Source organism: Scyliorhinus canicula, chromosome 1 (assembly GCF_902713615.1).
Source record: "Scyliorhinus canicula chromosome 1, sScyCan1.1, whole genome shotgun sequence".
In the NCBI taxonomy this organism is placed as follows: domain Eukaryota; kingdom Metazoa; phylum Chordata; class Chondrichthyes; order Carcharhiniformes; family Scyliorhinidae; genus Scyliorhinus; species Scyliorhinus canicula.
This window is the reverse complement of record NC_052146.1, coordinates 111,859,398-111,882,007: the sequence shown is the minus strand read 5'-3', so window position 1 is coordinate 111,882,007 and position 22,610 is coordinate 111,859,398. Positions and strand designations below refer to the sequence as shown.

The 22,610-nt window shown below is 45.3% G+C and overlaps 1 protein-coding gene across 3 annotated transcripts in view; it reads right to left on the bottom strand.

The window, feature by feature from the left end:
* The window catches only part of arid1ab (AT rich interactive domain 1Ab (SWI-like)), a 216,245-nt gene that overhangs the window by 165,551 nt on the left and 28,084 nt on the right, over positions 1–22,610 (bottom strand). The window lies entirely within an intron of this gene.

The window sequence follows — 22,610 nt, the reverse complement described above, 5'->3', positions numbered from 1 at the left end:
CAAGATTCAAAATGTACATGTCCATGGAAGCTTCTGCCATCTTTGATAGACTTCTAGCAGTCTCCATCATATCCCCTATCTTTGCAACAGTGTTCCCAGCACATAAATTTCTCGAACAGCTATTGGATTCTCATGATATTAATGGGATTAGGCTGGATGGCTACAATGGGCTGAATGGTTTCCTTCCATGCTGTAAATTTCTATGCTTTTCTGAAATATAATTGAAATATTGCAACATATGGTTTTAGTATAATGGAACAGCCCACAAACCAAGAGTGTTCACCCTTTGCAGGGTATAGATGTTCTTCCATATATCTATCCCTCCTTTTGTGCCAAATATTATTAATCATAAGATGAGGAGCCAACATACAATCCAAGATCAGGGACTCGATGACAGCCTTCCCTCAACAGTTGTGCTGTATAAATTTCCACGTCAGATATTATATTTTCTGGCAAACCCCAGAGATATGCTCTTTCCAAGACACTTTTAAGGCACCCCACCAAAGGGGGCAGCATTGCTGCTGTTAGCTCCTGGTTAAAAGGTTCATCTATTGGTTTACTGGTTTAAAAATAAATCAGAGGCAACACATGAATATAATTCCTCTGCCACTGACCTCAGTGCCATTTTCCCTTAAGTTAATCAGGAAACAACTTTTATTCTGATAAAGAATCAAAACCTACTGTTCTTTTTAAGAGAGAAATTGGCACTAAAAACACTGGTTTAGTGTTTTTGCCATCTCCCAAATATTTTACTAGAAGTTGAACTACTCATATAAACAACATTTACGTATACATCCAGTGCAACGGTTACAGATTTTAAACCCAGGCTTTTAATGAATATGGGGAGAATGGCAGCTTTCGACAGGATGGCAATTGCTGGCTGCCATTTTGTGATCTACTGTGGACATTTTGTGGAGTGCACTAATTCAGGCACTGCACACTTAACTATAACTGCAGCTATTCAGATTGTGACATTCCAGCTTCTGAATAGAAACAACAGTTATACGGTGGTCTTTACATGAAAACATCCTAGAATGCAAAGAAGTAGTCATTTCTTAAGCTTATTGGGCAATGCAAAAACTATGAGTGATAGTACTGAGAACAACTGCTCACAATTCTCTCTCAGTTCTTGCATAAAAAGTTTAGAAAATCTACAAATCAAGTCTGTAAACAACTAGAAATTATAGCTGTGGAAAATTGAAATCCCTAAGCTGGGAAGTAGGAGTAACATTTGTGCCATGTAAACACAAGGGAACTACCATCTCCGAAACAAAAGTACCGAACCATTGTCCCCTTCCAGTAGCACCACCATCACTGGTATGCTACTATATACAAGCCAGACTGAGCAGGCCATAACAAATACCAGGCTACCAAAGTGGAGCTGAGACTGGGTATTCTGCAGCGAGAATTCCATCATCTGCATCCTCATACTATCTCCAATTTTGTACAAGACCCACTTAGTGCTCCTTTGAGCCTTCCTCGGATCCGATGACCAAATGTCCTTGTCTCTCATGTTACCCAAGACTTTAAATACTTCCCCTTCCTTAGTTCTGTTAGCCATCATTGTCCCCCCTCTTCAAAATAGTCATCACCCAATCTCCAGCCTCCCTTTCTCTTCAAAGTGTTGAATATGATGCCACCTCTCAAATCTATGACATTTCCTTCAATCCATCTTTAAATCTCTCCAATCTGCTATATGCCATATGTTGCAGAAGTTAAATGGCTCCAAGCTAACAAATGATATCACCGAGTGACAGTAATTTGAGTGTTTTGTTTGCAGCTTTAACACTGTTGACCAGACCATCCTGCTTTTAGCTGCTGTTCCATGGCTTCGCTTAGTGGGACAGCCCTAGGTTCACACCTGGCTATCCAACTATGGCTAATGTATTTTTAATAACAGTCTTTCTTTCCACTCCTACATCATTACCTCTGCAGTACCATGGGATTTTTTTTTTTGGCCGCTTCCTCTTCCTCATCTATACACCGATCCTCACTGGCTTTATCAACAGGTAAAAAGAGATCAGTTCCAAAAGACGTACACGTTAGGTGAATTGGACATTCTGAATTTTCCCCCAAGTGGAGCCGAACAGGAACAACAGCGTGGCGGCTCGGGGATTTTAGTGACTTCATTGAAAAAAAATGAAAATCGCTTATTGTCACGAGTAGGCTTCAATGGAGTTACTGTGAAAAGCCCCTAGTCGCCACATTGCGGCGCCTGTTCGGAAAGGCTGGTACGGGAATTGAAACGTGCTGCTGGCCTGCCTTGGTCTGCTTTCAAAGCCAGTGATTTAGCCCAGTGTGCTAAACCAGCCCCTAACATTGCAGTGTTAATGTAAGCCTACTTGTCACACTAATAAAGATTATTATTATTACATATCTACCAACAATATCCAGCTCTGTATCTCAATATCTCTTATGCCTCCACAGTGGGTATCCAATTTTCCACATGGTGGTGCTCCACTCAAAAGAGGCCTGGTCTCATTTGTTAACTATCTTAGCAGTTGGGCAGCACAGTGGCGCAGTGGGTTAGCCCTGTTGCCTCGTGGTGCTGAGGTCCCAGGTTCGATCCCGGCTCTGGGTCACTGTCCGTGTGGAGTTTGCACATTCTCCCTGTGTTTGCATGGGTTTCACCCCCACAACACAAAGATATGCAGGGTAGGTGGATTGGCCATGCTAAATTGACCCTTAATTGGAAAAAATGAATTGGGTATTCTAAATTTATTTTACAAAACTACCTTTGCAGTTAGTTATTCCACACTTTCTGCACAATTGAAACAAACTTGATTGAAACATACAAGATCCTGAAGGGTCTTGACAGGGCAAATATAGAGAAGATGTGTCCACTTGTGGGAGAATCTAGAACAGGGGTGGGCAAACTACGGCCCGCGGGCCGCATGCGACCCACCAAAGGTCTTTATGCGGCCCACCAAGATCAAGTCATAAAAAATAAAATAAAATTTTTTTTAAATTTTAAGGTTAAGGGGCTGGTTTAGCTCACAAGGCTAAATCGCTGGCTTTTAAAGCAGACCAAGCAGGCCAGCAGCACGGTTCGATTCCCGTACCAGCCTCCCCGGACAGGCGCCGGAATGTGGCGACTAGGGGCTTTTCACAGTAACTTCATTGAAGCCTACTCGTGACAATAAGCGATTTTCATTTTTCATTTTCATTCATAATGGGGGGGCTGTTGGGTTACTGGTATAGGGTGGATACATTGACTTGAGTAGGATGATCAATGCTCGGCACAACATGCATTTCATGTGAAGTTTCTACTTTAAAATATTAATTAATAAAAATTAATTGCTTTTTTTCTTTAAACTGAGTTACTTTGTTTTTCAAATAAATGTGTTTCATGTAAAGTTTCTACTTTAAAATATTAATTAATAAAAATTAATTGCTTTTTTTTCTTTAAAAAACCTTTTATTTTGGCTATTTTAAATATTAATTATTTTACTTAATATACTATGCGGCCCTTTAAAATTGTGAATTTCTGAATGTGGCCCTTGTACGGAAAAGTTTGCCCACCCCTGACCTAGAACTAGAGGTCATTGCTTAAAAATAAGGGGTCAACCATTTAAGACAGATGAGGAGAAATGTTTTTTCTCAGAGGGTAGTAAGTCTTTGGAACTCCCTTCCTCAAAAGGGTGGAAGCAGAGTCTTTGAATGTTTTCACGGCTGAGTTAGGTAGGTTCGGGGGATGGGTGGAGTGTTTACCAGGGGTAGGCGGGAGGTTACAGTCAGATCAATCATTATCTTATTGAATGGCGGAGCAAGCTCGAAGTAGCCTATTCCTCCTCCCAACTCATATTAAGCACTTCCTTAGCTGCCCAACTCTAACCAAGAAAGAAGAGTGCAGTTCCACCAAGTATCAGTGCAAATAGCAAAACACATTTTACATCGTGTGACGTTGCTGTATGGAAGTGTCAGAGAAACCCCCAAAATCCATATGCTGCCTCTTTTACTGTCCTGCCTGGCACCACTCCAAGACCTTAGACACTCACTGTTATGCTTATAGCTTCAAGATCCGACAGCAGTTTAATAAACCCATGAAAACATTGGCCTCCGATGTTTAGGGTCCCCGGAGGTCTAGCCATTTATATTAACCGCTTGAATCCGTGCATCTCCGATCAACGGTTCAGAGATGTAAATCTACCGTTTATTATTTCTGGTGCAGAATTACAACTCACTTGTCACAGGCCCTGCCAGGCTACTGACACTTGTTGGAAATAAACACAAATCATTACCCAATTAATTTTTTCTAATTAAGGGGCAATTTAGCGTGGCCAATCCACCCACCCTGCACATCTTTTTGGGTTGTGGGGGCAAAACCCGCGCAAACACGGGGCGAATGTGCAAACTCCACACGGACAGTGACCCAGACCGGAATTGAATCTAGGGCCTCGGCGCCGTGAGGCTGCAGGGCTATCCCACTGCACCACCGTGCTGCCCCAACACAAATCATTACTTTCAATGATCAATAAATTAAAATATAATGATTCCACTACTTTGAAATTTAAACAAATTAAATAAAAATTTAGGGTTGGATTAGCAAGACAGAAATCAAGACTAATAATTCAGAGAACACAAGTTAAAATCCACCTATTGCAGTTTGGAAACTATTCTATTTAGCTTTTACAATAAAATCCTGGGCCTTCTGGCAAAGCAAAAAGAAACAGCCCATCGAGTCTGCACAGCCGCATGAAAGGTACCTGATCTACCAATCCTAATCCCATTTGCCAGCATTTGGCCCATAACCTCAAATGTTAAGACGCGCCAAGTGCTCATCCAGGTGGTAGAGGCAACCCGCCTCTACCACCCTGCCAGGCAGTGAATTCCAGACCATCACCACCCTCTGGATAAAAAGCTTTTTTTTCTCAAATCCACCCTGAATCGCCCGCCCCTCACCTTGCACTTGTGTTCCCTCGTAATCAACCCTTCAGCTAAGGGGAACAGTTGTTCCCTATCCACCCTGTTCATGCCCCTCATAATCGTGTACACCTCGATCAGGTCCCCACTCAGTCGTCTCTGCTCCAGCGAAAACAACCCAAGTCTATCCAACCTCTCTTCATAACTAAAATGTTCCATCCCAGGCAACATCCTGTTGTAACATCCTTCCTATAATGTGGCAACCAGTACTCCAGCTGTGGCCTCACCAATGTTCTATATAACTCCAACATGACTTCCTTGATTTTGTAGTCTAAGCCACGATTGATAAAGTAAAGTGTACCACATGCCTTTTTCACTGCCCTATTAACCTGCCCTTCTGTCTTCAGAGATCTATTTACAAACACGTCATGGTCTCATTGTTCCTCAGGACTTCCCAGTGTGATGCCATTCATTGAATATTTTGTTGTCAAATTGCTCCTTCCAAGTGTAACATCTCATACTTTTCAGGATTAAATTCCACCTGCACTTTTCTGCCCATTTGGCCATCGCGTCCATATCTTCCTGTAACCCAAGACACTCAGCCTCACCATTAACCCGGCCTTTGTGTCACCAAACTTACTGATCCTATCCCCCACATAGTCACCCAAGTCGTTTATACGAATGACGAATAATAGGGGACCCAGCAGAGATCCCTGTGGTACACCACTGGACAACGGCTTCCAGTCACTAACGCAGCAGTCTGTCATCACCCTCTTTCCCCCAGAGCTCAGCCAGCTTTGAATCCACCTTTCCAAGTTCCCCTGTATCACATGTGCATTTACCTTCTTTATAAGTCTCTCATGTAGGATCTTGTTAAATGCTTTGCTGAAATCCACGTAAACTACATCAATTACACTACCCTAATCTACACACTTCGTCACGTGCTCAAAAAATTCAATCAAATTTGTTAGGCATGACCTCCCTTTGACAAAGCCATGCTGACTATTCCTGATCAAATCTTGCCTCTCCAAGTGGAGATAGATTCCCTCCTTCAGAACTTCCTCCATTAGTTTCCCCACCGCTGACATGAGACTCACTGGTCTGTCGTTCCCTGGCTTATCCCAACAGCCTTTCTTAAATAATGGGGCCACCTTCGCAATTCTCCAGTCCTCTGGCACCTTTCCCATGAGAGAAGAACTAAAAATTTGGATCAGGGCCCCTGTAATCTCCTCCCTCACCTCCCACAGCAACCTGGGATGCAATTTGTCCAGACCTGTAGATTTTTCCACATTTGAGCTTGCCACACCTCCAATATCTTGTCACTCCCCATGACAACTTGCACAATAACCTCACAGTCTCTCTCCTAGAGTTCCATATCTGCCTCCTCATTCTCTTGTGTGAAGACAGATGGGAAATATTAATTTAACACCCTACCAATGTCCTCTGCTCCACTCTCAGATTCCCCCCTTGGTCCCTAATGGGCCCTACTTTTTCACCACTTTTACCAGCTAGAGATTTCTCATATCCCCTCTTTGCTCTCCTAACTGCTTTCTTAAGCTCCAAACTGCACTTTCTGTACTTCACTAATGCCGCTGTTGATTTGCTCCCCTTGGACTTATTAAAAGCCTCTCTCTTCTGTCTCATTGTATCTTGAATATCTCTGGTTAACCATGGTTCTCTGGGCTTGTTACTCCTTCCTATTACCAGAGAGGGAACATGTTGGGCCTGTACCCTCCCCATTTCCTCTTTGAACACCCCCACTGCTCGTGTAGATCTCCCCACCAGTAACCTGTTCCAATCTACCTCGGTCAGATCCTGCCTTATTTGACTAAAATCTGCTCTCCCCAATCCAAGACCTTTATCTGCAATTTGTCTATTTTCTTGTCCATAATAAACTTAAATTGTACCATGCTGTGGTCGTTATCACTAAAATGCTCTCCATCACATTACATTACGTGAGGTTGTTTCTGAAAGTTGGGAGGCTGGGCAGGATTATTAAATCTATAGGTTAAAAAGACACTGGAGAGGATTTTCAGCAGTATATGTGAGGAAGGTGACAGAAATCAGCAATATTATGGAAATAGATGTAGGCACTGATTGATGGAGAGGGTATGAGGCCAGAAGCTCAGCAGAGGGTCAAATATTACACCACAGTTGCAACGGTCCAGTTTAGCTGAGGCATCCACCAGGGAGAGGAATGCATTTGGTGTTGAGAAAATGGAGTTAGTGGTTATTTGTGATAAAGATTCTAACCAGCTCGATGTACAGCCTACTGGTAAAAGAAGTTTCCATTCTGCTCAAAGGCATCAATGGCCAGTTTTGCTTTTTTGGGGGGGGGAAATAGTGTCAGAGTCACTAGTTACAGCACAGAGAGGAACCCTTCAGCCCATTGCGTCAGTGCTGACCACCTTGGATCTATTTCTTCTTCTTTTGAATTTAGAGTACCTACTTCATTTTTTCCAATTAAGAGACAATTTGGCGTGGCCAATCCACCTAGTCTGCACATGTTTGGGTTGTGGGGGCGAAACCCATGCAAACAAGGGAGAATGTGCGCACTCCACACGGACAGTAACCCAGAGCCGGGATCGAACCTGGGACCTCGGCGCCGTGAGGCAGAGTACTATTCACTGTGCCACCGTGTGCCCTCAGCGTCTACTCCAGTACCGTTTTCCAGCATTTGGCCCGTAGCCTTGTATGCTATGACATTTCAAGTTCCTGCTTCTACCACCCTTCTGGCAGTGAGTTCCAGATTCCAATGACGTTCTGGGTGAAAAAGTGAGTTTCCTCACATCTCCTCTAAACCTCCTGCCCATAAATCTATGTCCCCTGGTTAGTGACTCCTGCATTGAGGAGAAAAGTACCTTCCTAGCCACCCTATGACCCTCAATTTTATACACCTCGGGACTTCTGGTTGCGGTGATGCGGAGCTAAGCCGCACGTTCGGTAGCTCCCGCTATTTTCAGTCTTTTGGGCTCTTTTAAGTGCCCGTAGCGGTGCTGGCTGGACTTTTAAGGCCTCGCTGGACAAGCTCATGGCGACTCAGAAGGCTCAGGTTGCAGAGATCCGAGAGCTACGGCAAAAGGCCTCGGAGAGCGAGGACAAACTCCTAGGCCTGGCAGTGAAGGTGGAGTCGCACGAGGCGCTCCACAAGAAATGGCTGGCAAGGATGGAGGAGATGGAGAACCGGACCCCTTCAGAAGAACCTGCGGATCATGGGCCTCCCGGAGGGGCTGGAAGGTTCGGACTCGGGGGCCTACGTGGTCGTGATGCTGAACTCGTTAATGGGCGCAGGGTCGTTCCAGGGGCCCTTGGAGCTGGAGGGTGCCCATCGAGTGCTGTTGAGGAAGCCCAAGCCGAACGAGCCGCTTAGGGCGGTGCTGGTCGTTTTCACCGCTTCGTTGACCGTGAGTGTGTGCTGAGATGGGCAAAGGAGAGGAGTAGCAAGTGGGTGAATGCAGAGATCAGGTTTTATCAGGATTGGAGTGCGGAGGTGGCAAAGAGAAGGGCTGGTTTTAATCGGACGAAGGCAGTGCTTCACAGGAAGGGGGTGAAGTTTGGCCAGTTACAGCCGGCTCGCCTCTGGTTCACTTACAAAGATCGCCAGCTTTACTTCGATTCCCCGGAGGATGCCTGGGCCTTCATCCAGGCAGAGATGTTGGACTCGAACCGACTGGCCGGCTGGGGACTGATGTACATAGTCCGGAGGCCTTGCCCTCCTGGGTATCCTTTCGTTTTTCTGGTTGTGTTTGTTGATGCCTTTTTGCTTTTTCGCTTTTTGGGGCTGTTATTTATTTATTCGGGTGCTTTCTTGTTTTTCACTGGTGGGGGGCTAGGGAGCTGTTCGCGGTCCCACTGGGTTGCTGCTGGAGGGGCCGAAGGGGAACTGTTGCTGATTTTGGGGGGGGGGGGGGGGGGGGGGGGGGTCTGCCACCGTGGGGAATGGGCCTGGGGGGTTCTGTGGACATGTGGTGAGCCGAGGGAGAGCTATGGCTGACCGGCGCAGAGGGAGGGGGAAGGCCCCCCAGATTCAGCTGGTCACATGGAACGCGAGGGGACTGAATGGACCGGTGAAGCGGTTCCGGGTCTTGCTGCATTTGAAGGGGCTGGGAGCGGGTGTGGCTATGCTCCAGGAGACGCACCTTAAGGTGGCGGATCAGGTGAGGCTGAGAAGAGGCTGGGTTGGACAGGTGTTTCACTCGGGGCTAGATGCGAAGAATCGAGGGGTGGCGATTTCAGTTGGCAAGAGCTTGTCGTTCATGGCGTCAAGTGTGGTGGCGGAGAGCTGTGGTAGATACATAATGGTGAGTGGCAGGCTTCAAGGGTGGTTCTAGTTAATGTGTACGCCCCCAACTGGGACGATGCGGGTTTCATGCGCCGAATGTTGAGCCGGATTTTGGACCTGGAGACGGGGGGCTTGATCTTGGGAGGGGACTTTAGTACTGTGTTGGACCCAGCTCTAGATCGTTCGAGGTCTAAGATGGGCAAGAGGCCGGCGGCAGCCTCAGTGCTGAGGGGGTTCATGGATCAGATGGGAGGGGTAGACCCTTGGAGGTTTTTGAGGCCGGGAGGTAGAGAGTTTTCCTTTTTCTCCCATGTCCACAAGGCTTATTCCCGGATTGATTTTTTTGTCCTCAGAGGGGCGCTAATCCCGAGAGTGGTGGGGGCGGAGTATTTGGCGATAGTCATATCTGACCATGCTCCACATTCGGTGGACCTGGAGCTGGGGGAGGGAAAAGATCAGCGCCCGCTGTGGAGGTTAGACGTGGGGCTTCTGTCAGAGGTGGTGGACGGGTCCGTAGGTGGGCGGGTCCGTAGGTGCATAGAGGGATATTTGGAAGCTAATGACAATGGGGAGGTGCAAGTTGGGGTGGTCTGGGAAGCACTGAAGGCGGTGGTTAGAGGGGAGCTGCTATCTATTAGTGCGTACAGGGAGAGGGGGAAAGAGGGTTGAGAGGGAGAGGCTGGTGGAAGAAATGGTAAGGGTGGACAGGAGGTATGCGGATGTCCTGGAAGAGGGGCTTTTGAGGAAGCGTCGCAGTCTCCAAGCGGAGTTCGATATACTGACCACCCGGAAGGCGGAGGCGCAGTGGAGGAAGGCGCAGGGGGCGGTATATGAGTACAGGGAGAAGGCAAGCTCCTTCCAGGCCCACCAGCTCCGGAAGCGGGAGATGGCGAGAGAGATAGGGGGAGTCACAGATGCAGGAGGGAACCTGATGCAGAGTGGTAGGGGCATTAATGGGGTGTTCAGATCCTTTTATGAGGAGCTGTACCGGTCGGTGCCCCCTAGGTAGGTGGGCGGGATGGACTGTTTTCTGGATAAGCTGGAGTTCCCAAGAGTGGAGGAGGAGCGGGTGGAGGGTCTGGGGGCCCCAATCGAGTTGGAGGAGCTGATGGAGGCACTGGGGAGCATGCAGACAGGGAAGGCACCGGGACCTGACGGGTTCCCGGTGGGGTTTTACAAGAAGTTCTCAGACCTGCTGGGCCCGTTGTTAGTGAGGACCCTGAATGAGGCGGGGGGGGGGGGGGGGGGGCTTTGCCCCCGACGATGTCTAGAGCAATAATCTCACTGATTCTGAAGCGGGATAAGGACCCCCTCCAGTGTGGGTCTTACAGGCCGATTTCGCTCTTCAACGTGAACACAAAGTTGTTGGCTAAGATACTGTCCAGGAGGGTGGAAGGTGTGGTCCCGATGGTTATCCATGAGGACCAAACGGGGTTTGTGAAGGGGAGACAGCTGATTGTTAATGTGCGGCGGCTTCTTAATGTCATGATGATATCGTCGGTGGTTGGGAGGCGGTTGTCGCTGTACGCAGATGATTTACTGTTGTACATCGCAGATTTGGCCCCGGGGGGGGGGGGGGGGGGGGGGGATGCCAGAGGTGTTGAGGATACTTGGGGACTTTTCAGGCTATAAGCTCAATGTGGGGAAGAGTGAGCTGTTTGTGCTGCACTTGGGGGACCAGGAGAGGGAGATAGGAGAGCTCCCGTTGAAGAGGGCGGAGAGGAGCTTTAGATATCTTGGTGTCCAGATAGCTAGGAGCTGGGGGGCCCTGCATAGGCTAAACTTTTCGAGGCTGGTGGAACACATGGAGGAGGAGTTTAGGAAGTGGGATGCGCTTGTTTGCACCAGGGAGACTAGATGGTGGGTTTTTAAACTTGGCATAGGGCAGGCATCAGGCGAACTGGGAACCTTTTCCTCGACGGGAAGTTTGCGACCTTAGAGGAGTTGGTGGGGAAGTGGGGACTCCCCCTAGGAATACTTTCAGGTATATGCAGATTAGGGCGTTTGTTAAGCGGCAGGTGGCGGAGTTTCCGCCATTGCCGCCAAGGGGGGGTGCAGGATAGGGTGCTCTCGGGGACGTGGGTCGGTGATGGTAGGATCTCGGCAATTTATCAGGTGATGCAGGAGGGGGAGGAGGCCTCAGTGGAGGAGCTGAAAGCGAAGTGGGAGGAGGAGCTAGGGGAGGAGATCGACGAGGGGACGCGAGCGGACGCCCTGGGGAGGGTGAATTTGTCCCCTTCTTGCGCACGGCTCAGCTTAATTCAGCTGAAGGTGCTGCATAGGGCGCACATGACTGGGGCCAGGCTGAGCCGGTTCTTTGGGGGGTAAGGACAGGTGTGGGAGGTGTTCGGGAGGCCCGGCGAATCACACCCACATGTTCTGGGCGTGTCCGGCGTTGGAGGGGTTCTGGAAGGGGCTGGGGGCTCGCTATCTTTGGGGTAGCATCGGAGCCGGGAGTGCAGGAGGCGAGAGAGGCCGGTATTCTGGCCTTTGCGTCTCTAGTAGCCTGGCGTAGGATTCTTTTACAGTGGAGGGACGCAAAGCTCCTGAGCCCGGAATCCTGGATTAACGACATGGCCGAGTTCATCAAACTGGAGAGGGTCAAGTTTGCCCTGAGGGGGTCGGTGCAAGTGTTCTTCCGGCGGTGGCAGCCTTTTCTTGATTTCCTGGTGGAGTGTTAGGGGGTGGTCAATCTCAGCTGCAATCGGAGGGGGTGGGATTATGGGTCTGTTAAGGGGGTTTTATTTTGCAACTATTATGTTTGTTACTTTCTTTTTTGTTATAAATTTATTGCTTTGTATTGGGGGAGGGGCTTTTCTTTCTGTTTTTTCTATGCCTTGTTTATTTTATTGTTGGGAGAAAATTTGTTGTTGAAAAATTTGAATAAAAATGATTTTTATTTTAATTAAAATAATTTTATACACCTCAATCAGCCTTCTCTGCTCCAGGGAAAACAACCCCAGCCTATCCAGTCTCTCTTGATAGCTGAAATGGTCCAGCCCAGGCAGCATCCTGGTGAATCCCCTCCGCACCCTCTCAAGTGCAATCGCTTCCTTTCTATAGTGTGATCAGAACTGTACACAGTACAGCCAGCTGGGGATAAAGAGCATTTTATACAACCCCAGCATAACTTCCCTCCTCTTATATTCAATGCCTCAGTTAATAAAGGCAAAGAAATAAGAGAATAAATCAGCCTAACAGGTAAAAAAAAATTACAATATGACTGACCAGAACACCCAGTGTTTCAGAAATGTACAAATATCAAACAGAGCTGGAGGCTCCTGCCAATTGAATCAAAATCCTCCACACAATCACAACTCTGTGCTACTGTTGCTCAATAACTTGCAGAATTTCAATACAACCTGAAATGAAAATGAAATGAAAATCGCTTATTGTCACGAGTAGGCTTCGAATGAAGTTACTGTGAAAAGCCCCTAGTCACCACTTCCCGGCGCCTGTTTGGGGAGGCTGTTACGGGAACCTCTGGAAAATGCCACTTTTTAACGGGTGTACGACACATTGATAGTGCTGCAAGTACCCACTCATACTGCAATTCCCATGGCTTCAACAATTGAAAGTAGGTATTTTACAGTGAGGTATTAATTCATTAAAAAAGTTATCTGGTCATGCCGAAAGACAAATTTGTATTCTAGAATGGGGTGGCAAACACTTTGTTCCCTGCTCAAGTAGCAACCCTCAGCCTGTGAAATGGTGATGTCAACAAGCTGGCTGACTATAGATGGCATCACATACTAGTCCACACTCTAATCCAAAACTATCCTGTCCAAACAAGGTGTTCAATAAACACACTTTGTGGCAAGTGTCTTAGGATAACAATAAGGAGGAATGCCAAACTAATTTTCCACAGTAAAATTGGCATCTTGAACCCAACTATAACACCCGCATTGTTGCTGAGATTAACTAATTCAACACAGATCAAAGATGGAGTCACTCAAATAATCTGTAGAAAGTACAATATGGACAGAGACAAGGCCCAGTCAATCTATGCAAGCATTCATCCTCCACGCAAATAGTATATAATTCAATGTTCCCAAATCTCCTTCAGTCCTCTTTCATCTAATCTAGTTTTAAACTATGACATTGTCTCTGCGCCTATCATCTAACTTCAGTGAATTCCACAGACTCACTACCATATGTGTAAAAGAAAGTTTCTCCTGTATTTAATCTTGTACTTAAGACCTCACAATCACTGGAACAGTCCATCTATTCTGTTCACCCCTCAATAATTTTAAATATCTTTCAAATAATCCCATGATATCCATTCCAATTTATCAAGCCTTTATCTTTGCATTTCCTCACATCAGACATCTTCAACTTCCACACCATCAACAACAAGAGGGCGGTGATTCTTCAAACTTTCCAGATCAATTTTGTCATCATGGTACAGGATGCCATGGTCAAAATTGTTTCTTATTTCAGCTACCTGTGTGGCACTTGACTCCCTCACACACAAATTGTTAAATTAGGAAGAGGAGGTATGCCATTTTGCCTCAGGATTTGTGGAGCTATTGTAAAAGACCATCTTTCTATTGTATATATAAACAGCTTTACAAGCTAATTAAGCAGATTTCTGAAAAGATGGCATGTTGAAAAATGAGAGATAGTTGGTTCACAACCTACAAGTGTGGGTTACACTGTTGACAGAAACAACCTCTAGACTTTCCAACAACAGCGCAGACCCAGATTTATGTGAGTAGCAAACAGGTTGCAATCATGCCATAGCTACTTACCATAAAACAAGCATAAAGAAAAGACCACGCCAATTACCAGCTACGCCCCATGTCATGGGTTTGTAGATTAGAATGAATATCAAGTTAGAAACCATGGAGGCTTTCAACACCGAGAAAGGAGCCATTCATCCCATCAAACCTGTGCCAACTATTTGTTGAAGCACTAGCGATTGTTGCAAATTTTATACTTCTGTGGTGGAGAGAAATATTTATGGTGACCTCTTATTTAGTAGTCAAGACAGCATTGAATATCATTCTTAAAGCTGTTTTCGGATCCATAAATTGTACAATCGTACAATTTATATAAGCGAACACGGAAATCTGACTGATCTCAATCTGGGCGTTTATTTGCAGTCATAAGTCATTTTGAGTGTTCATGTACTTAATACCTAGTAAATGAGAAGTCTATATAATATGCCTGGTTATTAACTGTGCAAATTAAGAAATGTATCATGCTATGAGAATTTATTTACTGACCCCACCAGTCCACAGTATGTAAAGAATTAGCTCCTAGTCAGTTTTAGTTGCGTGGGGGCTTTACAAATAGTTATCAATTTATATTCAATTGAAACAAGACACAAGATTTTAAAATTCCTAATTATCTAACGCTTTCTGAAATTCACAGGTACCACATGAAATTATCTGCCTGAACTTGGAGGAAGACAGGGCGGTATGGTGGCAAAGTGGTTAGCACAGCTGCCTCACAGGGCCGAGAGCAGGGGTTCAATCACTGCCCGGGTCACTATTCGTGTGGAGTTTGCAGATTCTCCTTGTCTTTGTGGGTCTCACACCCACAAGCCAAAAAGGTGTAAAGGATAGGTGAATTGGCCATGCTAAATTGCCCCTTCATTGGAAAAAAGGAATTGGGGCGGGATTCTCTACTCCTGCGGCAGAGTGTCTACACCGTTGTAAATGCCATCGCGTTTTACAATGGCGTGAACGGGTCAACCCGACGACTAATTCTGGCCCCTTCAGGGGGCCAGCACGTCACTGGAGCAGTTCACGCCGCTCCAGCTGCTGATCCCGGCACGACACTGGCACCGCCGATTCTCTGCGGAGAATTGCGTGCCAGCGCACGATTCATGCCAGTCGCGAGAATCCCACCCAGGATACTCCAAAAAAAATATTTTAATTAGAGGAAGACATTTAAACACCAGCCATGTAAAGCGAAAACTAGTTACCAGGCTGTTAGATGACAAACATTTAAACACAAGAACACACTTTATTAGAAGTTAATTCAAAGTTAAAAACATTTTAAATTGAGAAGAGAATATTAAAAATCAGGATTCTTGCATTTTGTCAGGAAGGTAATTGAAAAAATAACTGAAGCTGACCAGACTTGGCAATGTTTAACAAGGAGAGAGAAAATGTACTCTGCTGTTTCAAAAGGCGCAATTAACATACTTAAGAAATAGCGCCACTAACTGTCCCAGGCTGTGTAGTGAGGCACTTGCCATTAGCAAAACAATGCTTAGTGTCAGGGCTAGTTTAAAGTATAACAAATGAAATTGAGTCTACAGTACAGAAACAAGCCATTTGGCCAAACTGTCTATGGTCAACACTGTCTCCTCACACCCAACCTCATATAACCCTATCAACACACCCTTCTATTCCTTTCCTTCTCTTAGCACTAATCTAGTTTACCCTTAAATACATGGGTGGCAATGGTTAGCACTGCAACCTCACCGGGGTTTCATTACAGCCTTGGGCGACTATCTGTTTGGAGCAATTTTAGTGGAAATGTTAGCATGGCCAATCCACCGAACCCGCACGTCTTGAACTGTGGGAGGAAACCAGAGCATCAGTCGGAAACCCAAGCAGACACAGTGGGAACGTGCAACTTACACATAGACCATCACCCAAGACCGGAATTGAACCAGTGTCCCTGGCACTGTGAGGCAGCAAAGCTAACCACTGTGCCACTGTCCATCACAGTTACTCTATGAAACCGTTTCATTACCTTAAAGACCTCTCAGGTCACCCCCTCAGCCTTCTTGTTTCTACAGAAATTAATCCCTGTCAGTTCACATGTTCAAGATAGTTATAAACTTTCAGTTCTGAAATCATCCTTGCGCTATCTTTTCCAACTTCTCCAATATCTCTATGACTCTTTGTATAAATGGATAGAACTGTGCATAATACTCCAAGAGTCAAGTGTGGCCTCACAACCTTAAATTTAACTTCCCTGCATTTCAATTCCATCCCTCTGGAAATGCACCCAAGTGCTTGGTTGCTTCTTTTTGCATAACTTAATTAACATGCATCACTAATTTCAACAATTTGTGCATGTGTAACCACAGATTCCTCTGTTCCTCTACCCCATTTACATTATTCAAGTAGTATGTGACCTAATTATTTTTCCTACCAAAAAGCACCTCCTCACAATTGCCAATCTTGAAATTCAATTGCCAATTAATTATACATCGATTCTGTAAATTTATATTGCCGCATATTCTGTTGTAGTCTTCTGCTTTCATAATTTCATGCCAGAAATTTCATTTCAGATTTCCATGCCTAAATCATTAACATCTAGTATAATCAATAGTGTCAGTCCCAATCCCTCTACACTTCCACTTCCCACCTTTTGCTGTTTGAGTAGCTACTCATAACCACTACTCACGGTTTCCTGTTTTGTAGTCAGTTTGCTATTCATTCTGCCACCTATGCACTGAATCTACCTTAATCATGAATCTACATGGTGTGAGGGCAGCACGGTGGTGCAGTCAGTTAGACCTGCTGCCTCACGGCGTCGAGGTCCCAGGTTTGATCCTGGCTCTGGGTGACAGTTTTCCCATTCTCCCCATGTTTGCGTGGGCTTCGCCCCCACAGCCCAAAGATATACAGGTTAGGTGCATTGGCCATGCTAAATTGCCCCTTGATTGGAAAACATTAATTGGGTACTCAAATTTTTTTTAAAACAAAAAAAAAAGAATCTACGTGGTTCCAAGTGGTCCTGCTGCCTATGGCGCTTGGGACCCGGGTTCGAATCCCAGCCCTGGGTCGCTGTCCGTGTGGAGTTTGCACATTCTCCTGTGTCTGCGTGGGTTGCACTCCCACAATCCAAAGATGTGCAGGGTAGGTGGACTGACCACGCTAAATGGCCCCTTAATTGGAAAGAAAATGAATTGGGTACTTTAAATTTATTTAGAAATATAAAAAGATACAGAAGTGAGTAGTTAAAAATCTAGCAAATGGAGTATAATGTGGGGGAATGTGAAATTGTCCATTTTGGCAGCGAGAATAAAAGAGAAGCATACTATCTAAATGATGAGAGTTGCACAGCTCTGAAATGCAGAGGGATCTGGGTGTACTAGTGTATGAATCGCAAACGACTAGTATGCAGGTATAACAAGTATAATAAGGCAGCACGGTAGCATTATGGATAGCACAATTGCTTCACAGCTCCAGGGTCCCAGGTTCATTTCCGGCTTGGGTCACTGTCTGTGCGGAGTCTGCACATCCTCCTCATGTGTGCATGGGTTTCCTCCGGGTGCTCCGGTTTCCTCCCACAGTCCAAGGATGTGCAGGTTAGGTGGATTGGCCATTATAAATTGCCCTTAGTGTCCAAACTTGCCCTTAGTGTTGGGTGGGGTTACTGGGTTATGGGGATAGGGTGGAGGTGTTGACCTTGGGTAGGGTGCTCTTTCCAAGAGCGGGTGCAGACTCAATGGGCTGAATGGCCTCCTTCTGCACTGTAAATTCTATAAGTAATTAGGAAAGCTAATGTTATCATTTATGGAAAGGGAGTAGAATACAAAAGTTGGGAGGTTGTGCTTCAGTTAAACAGAGCACTAGTGAGACCATATCAATATTGGTCACCTTACTTCAAGGAGGATGTAAATGCAATGGAAGCAGTTCAGAGAAGATTTATCAGACTAATACCTGAAAAGGGCAGGTTGCCTTAAGAGGAAAGGTTGGACAAGCTTGGCTTGTATCAGGTTCAGTTTAGGAGTAGGTGGTGACTTGATTGAAACTCAAGATCCTGAGATGTCTTGACAGGGTGGATGTTTCCTCTTGTGGGAGATTCTAGAACTAAGGATCACTGCTTAAAAATAAAGGGTCACTCATTTAAAACTGAGATGAGGCAAACATTTATCTCTCAGAACATCGGGAGTCTTTGGAACTCTGTTCCTCAAAAGGCGGTGGAAGCAGAGTCTTTGAATGTTTGAATAACTTTATGCCAGAGGTGCATAGATTCTTAGTAAGCAAGGGGTGATAGGTTATCAGGGTTTAGCGAGATGCAGATTTAAGGTGACTATCAGATCACCCATAATCTTAGTAAATGTTGGAGGGGGCTTGAGGGTCCAAATGGCTTACTCGTTTGGTCGTATGTGGTGTAGCTACACCAGTGCTGTTAGGAAGGGAGTCAGTAACAGTAAAGGAACAGGGATATAGTAAGTCAGGAAGGCATGTGGCTTGGAGGGAACTTTGCCTGCACCTGTTGCCCTTGCCCTTCTAGGTGGTAGAGGTCATAGGTTTGGAAGGTACAGTTGAAGCAGCCTTGATGAATTGCTGCAGTGCATCTTGTAGATGGTACATACTGCCACTGTGCACGGTAGTGCAGGACGTGAATGTTTAAGATGGAAGGTGGGGCGCCAATTAAGCAAGCTGCTTTGACCTGGATGGTGTCAAGCTTCTCGTGTGTTCTTAGAGCTGCACTTATCCAGTCAAATGGAGAGCATTCCACCACACTCCTGATTTGTGCCTTGTAGATGGCAGAACGGCTTCAGGGAATCGGGAGGTGTGTTGTGTTACTTGGTACAGAATTCCTGCCTCAGACATGCTCTTCTCAACAACATCTTCCATCACCTTGCTGATGATTGAGAATAGACTGGTTGACGGTAATTGGCCTGGTTAAATTTAAATTTGGCCTGCTTTTGTAGACAGGACAAACTTGGGACAAGTTTCCACATTTCTGGGTAGATGCCAGTACTGGAACAACTTGGCTTGTGGTACAGCTAGTTCTGGAGCACAAGTCTTCACTATGATTACCAGAATGTTGTCAGGGCCCATAGCCTTTGCAGTATCCAATGCCTTCAGGCATTTCTTGATTTCACTCCATGTGATTTGAATTGGCTGAAGAGTGGCAATTTTGATGTTGGGGTCCTTTGGAGAAGGCAGAGATGGATCATCCACTCCTCACCTCTGGCTGAAGATGGCTGAAAATGCTTCAGCCAGTCTTTTTGTACTGATGTGCTGGTCTCCCCATCATTGAGAATGGGGATATTCCGGGTTGCTGTGGTCAACCTTATCAATACGGTCATGGACAGATGCACCTGCGACAGGCAGATTGATGAGGACAAGGTCAAGTAGACTTTTCCCTTCTGTTGGCTTCCACACCACCTGCTGTAGGCCCAGTCTAGCAGCTATGTCCTTTAGGTCTCCGCCAGCTCGGTCAGTAGTGGGGTTACCGAGCCACTTTTGGTGATAGACATTGAAGACCCCCCCACCACCCAAAATATATTCTGTACCCTTTCCACCCTCAGTGCTTCCTCCAAGTGGTATTCAACATGGGGGAGCACTGATTCATCAGCAGAGGAGGAGCAACATGAGACTTCGTGGGGTCTAGAGTTGACATTGAGGACTTGAACGTCAATTCCCTGTCAAAAGTATGCCACTGTGCTGCAACATTCTGGTGAATCGATCCTGTCCATGGGACAGGACATACCCAGGGATGATGATGATAGTGGTGTCTGGGAAACATCTGGATGTTATGATCCCACGAGTATGACTATTCTGAGACAACTCTCCTAATTTTGGTACAACCCTCAAGATGTTAGCAAGAACTTTGTGGGGTCTAGAAGACTGGATGTGCCGTTGTTTTTCCAGTACCTCGGTCGATGCTAGGTGGAATTTAAATTCAATTAATACATCTGGAATTAAAACCTAGTTTCGAAATGGAGACCATGGAATCGTGGTCAATCAGGTTAATTTCTTTCAGACTTTGTAGGTTTGATACAACAGAGTGGCTTTCTGGGCCATTTCAGAGGGAATTTAAGAGTAAACAATATTGTGGTGGGTCTAGAGCCACATGTCAGCCAGATCAGGTAACAGTGGCAAACTTTTTTTCGAAATTATGTAACTAAGACAGGTGGGCTTTTCCGAAAACTGAATGATTCTATGGTTACGATTACAGAGGCTAGATTTTACTTCCAGATTTATGAATTGAATTTAAATTCCACCAACTGCCACGGTGGGTTTAAAAACCAATGTTCGGGTTGCTAATCTATTCACATTACCATGGCGGGCGGCACGATGGCGTAGTGGCTAGCACTGCTGCCTACAATGAGGACGACCCGGGTTCGATCCCGGACCTGGATCACTGTCCGTGTGGAGTTTGCACATTCACTCTTCCCCCCTCCCCCGGTGTCTGCGTGGGTTTTCACCCCCACAACCCAATGATGTGCATGGTAGGTGGATTGGCCACGCTAAATTTCCCCTTAATTGGGAACAAATAAATAATTGGGTACACCTAAAAAAAAATTAAAGACAGTACTACGACACCACCACCTCCTCCTCAGATTTCATCAAATTCAGTAAGGTTGGTCAACATGCTGACTACTGTATTTTCAATTTCTAGATGTTTTTTCAATTTACATCAGAGTATGAATTCCATTATTTATCCTACCACTGACATTAAACTAACTGATTTCTAGTTCCCTTGGACTTGCAGAAATTCCCCTTTATAGGTAGGAAAAACAATAGCTGTCCTCCATTCCATGAGACATGCAGAAAACATTGGGCAAATAAGGTATGGCCTTACTATGTAGAGCATATTTTAAAAAAAATTTAAAATCAACTGGCCTTTACTTGGAGTCATAATATAAATCAGGAAACATTAAATTATTACTCTACGGTGATCAAAACACCACAGTTGCCATCAACAAAGTGTCTTTAATGTAAAAATAAAGTCCCACGGCAATCCACAGATTTCATCAGGCAAAAATGGACCTGCACACAAGGAAAGAGATATTATAAGAGTATACCATGCAATTGGATAAAAGGTGGATTTTATTGAGGGCCATAAAGAAGTAGGATACGATGGGGCAATGGAGGGTTTTTCAGAAGTATGCCTCAGAAACATTGGCAAGAAAGCAGATGGTTCAGCCTTCCATCATAAGGAACGATGCCAAAGATAGTTATAGAGTATTTGGGTCCATTTGTCTTTTCCTAAAACTTGTTTATTCTTAATATTCTTAACTAAAAATTGTTCACTTATTAGATTTTGCATTGCTCTGGTGCTTTGCACTACCCCTTTGCCTGGATTCTCAACTTTAAAGAGCAAAAGTTTGACAATCACAAAAGAATTTCTGCAGAAGTCAAGACAACAAGTTCCAAATTCACTTCCCAGCTCTTGGCTAACACAAATCAACGGCATCAATAGCCCTCATAGAGGCCTATTTCGTTTTTCAACACAAGAGGGAAAATTATTACATTTGAATCACTACTTAAGTGTTGAAAATGAATCAAGTGTGGAACCACCAAAAGTTCACCCTACATTGCTCCACAGCCCACACTTCTGAGGACATCAATTTGTAATTGTACTGCCGGTGTTTTCCACTGCTCCAAGTCAACACTACTAACATTGCACACACCACCATCCCTTTACTGAAATCTTAGCAACACTGCATACATTCAAACACCGTGTCTGCCAGTAAACCCATTGTATAGTAGATAAAGAACTTCCACAGGTCCATTATCTACTCTGCAAATTAACACTGCTTCCTTTCTGTGACACTGCTCATCTCCTAAAGATACCAGTAACTTTGACACACGGCAACTAGATAAGCATCAGCAAATCTACAGGAAATTCAATTCTTTGTGGAGTTTTAAATCAGCTTTCTTAGACCAACAAGGGGAGTCACCTTTGCCCTCCAATGGATTAAGCGGTTGCCTTTTCTCCGATGAGAGGATTATATAGACACCATTACATCAGATACAATGTGCATTGAAACTTCACATCCACTTTGACAGATCAAACAGATTTTCAAGAATTTAGTCAAAAAACTCAGTATACCATGAAATATTCTCGTAAAGTTCGCACATCCCATTTGCTGTACCTTATGCCGAGCTGGGTCCAACTGTGGGAAGGAAGGCTCCAACTATTTATAAATCATTTTAAATTGAGGGCACTCTGCCTAAAAACTAAAACCTCACAGCTGTGCACTGTTTGAATTATTGCCAAGTAAATTTTTCATCAGTCTTGGCAATGAATGAATGACACTCAGTAAAAGACAGGAGGGTTTGTGATGGTGTGACGTCAAGGCGGGGGTGGGGAAGCACACTGCACACTGGCTCCAAGTGGAGTGTCTGGTTCACTCACACCCCTAAGCTGCCTGCCTCTCATGAATGCTAGGAAGAAATCCCTTTCTCTCTTTCTTGTGGCATTTTCCATTTAACAGCACATGGCTAATCTGCATACACCAAGGCCACGCCACTTCTTGTCTGAAGGGTTAGCATCAGGGGCTGCCTGCCTAGGAGGACTTGGATTCCTGCCTGATGACTGATATTGACGAGTCAACAGATGGCTTGGGGCTGCTAATAAACAACGGCAGTCATGTGATTTGCCACATGGCAAAGGAAGCCAAGCCGATAGTTAAAATACACTAGCTTTTGTTAAATCAGCACAGCCTACTTACTATCCATAGCTGCTAATCAGGGTACGTAGACAAACCATAAAGCTGTATATGAAGCAGACTAGCCCCCACTTGAAG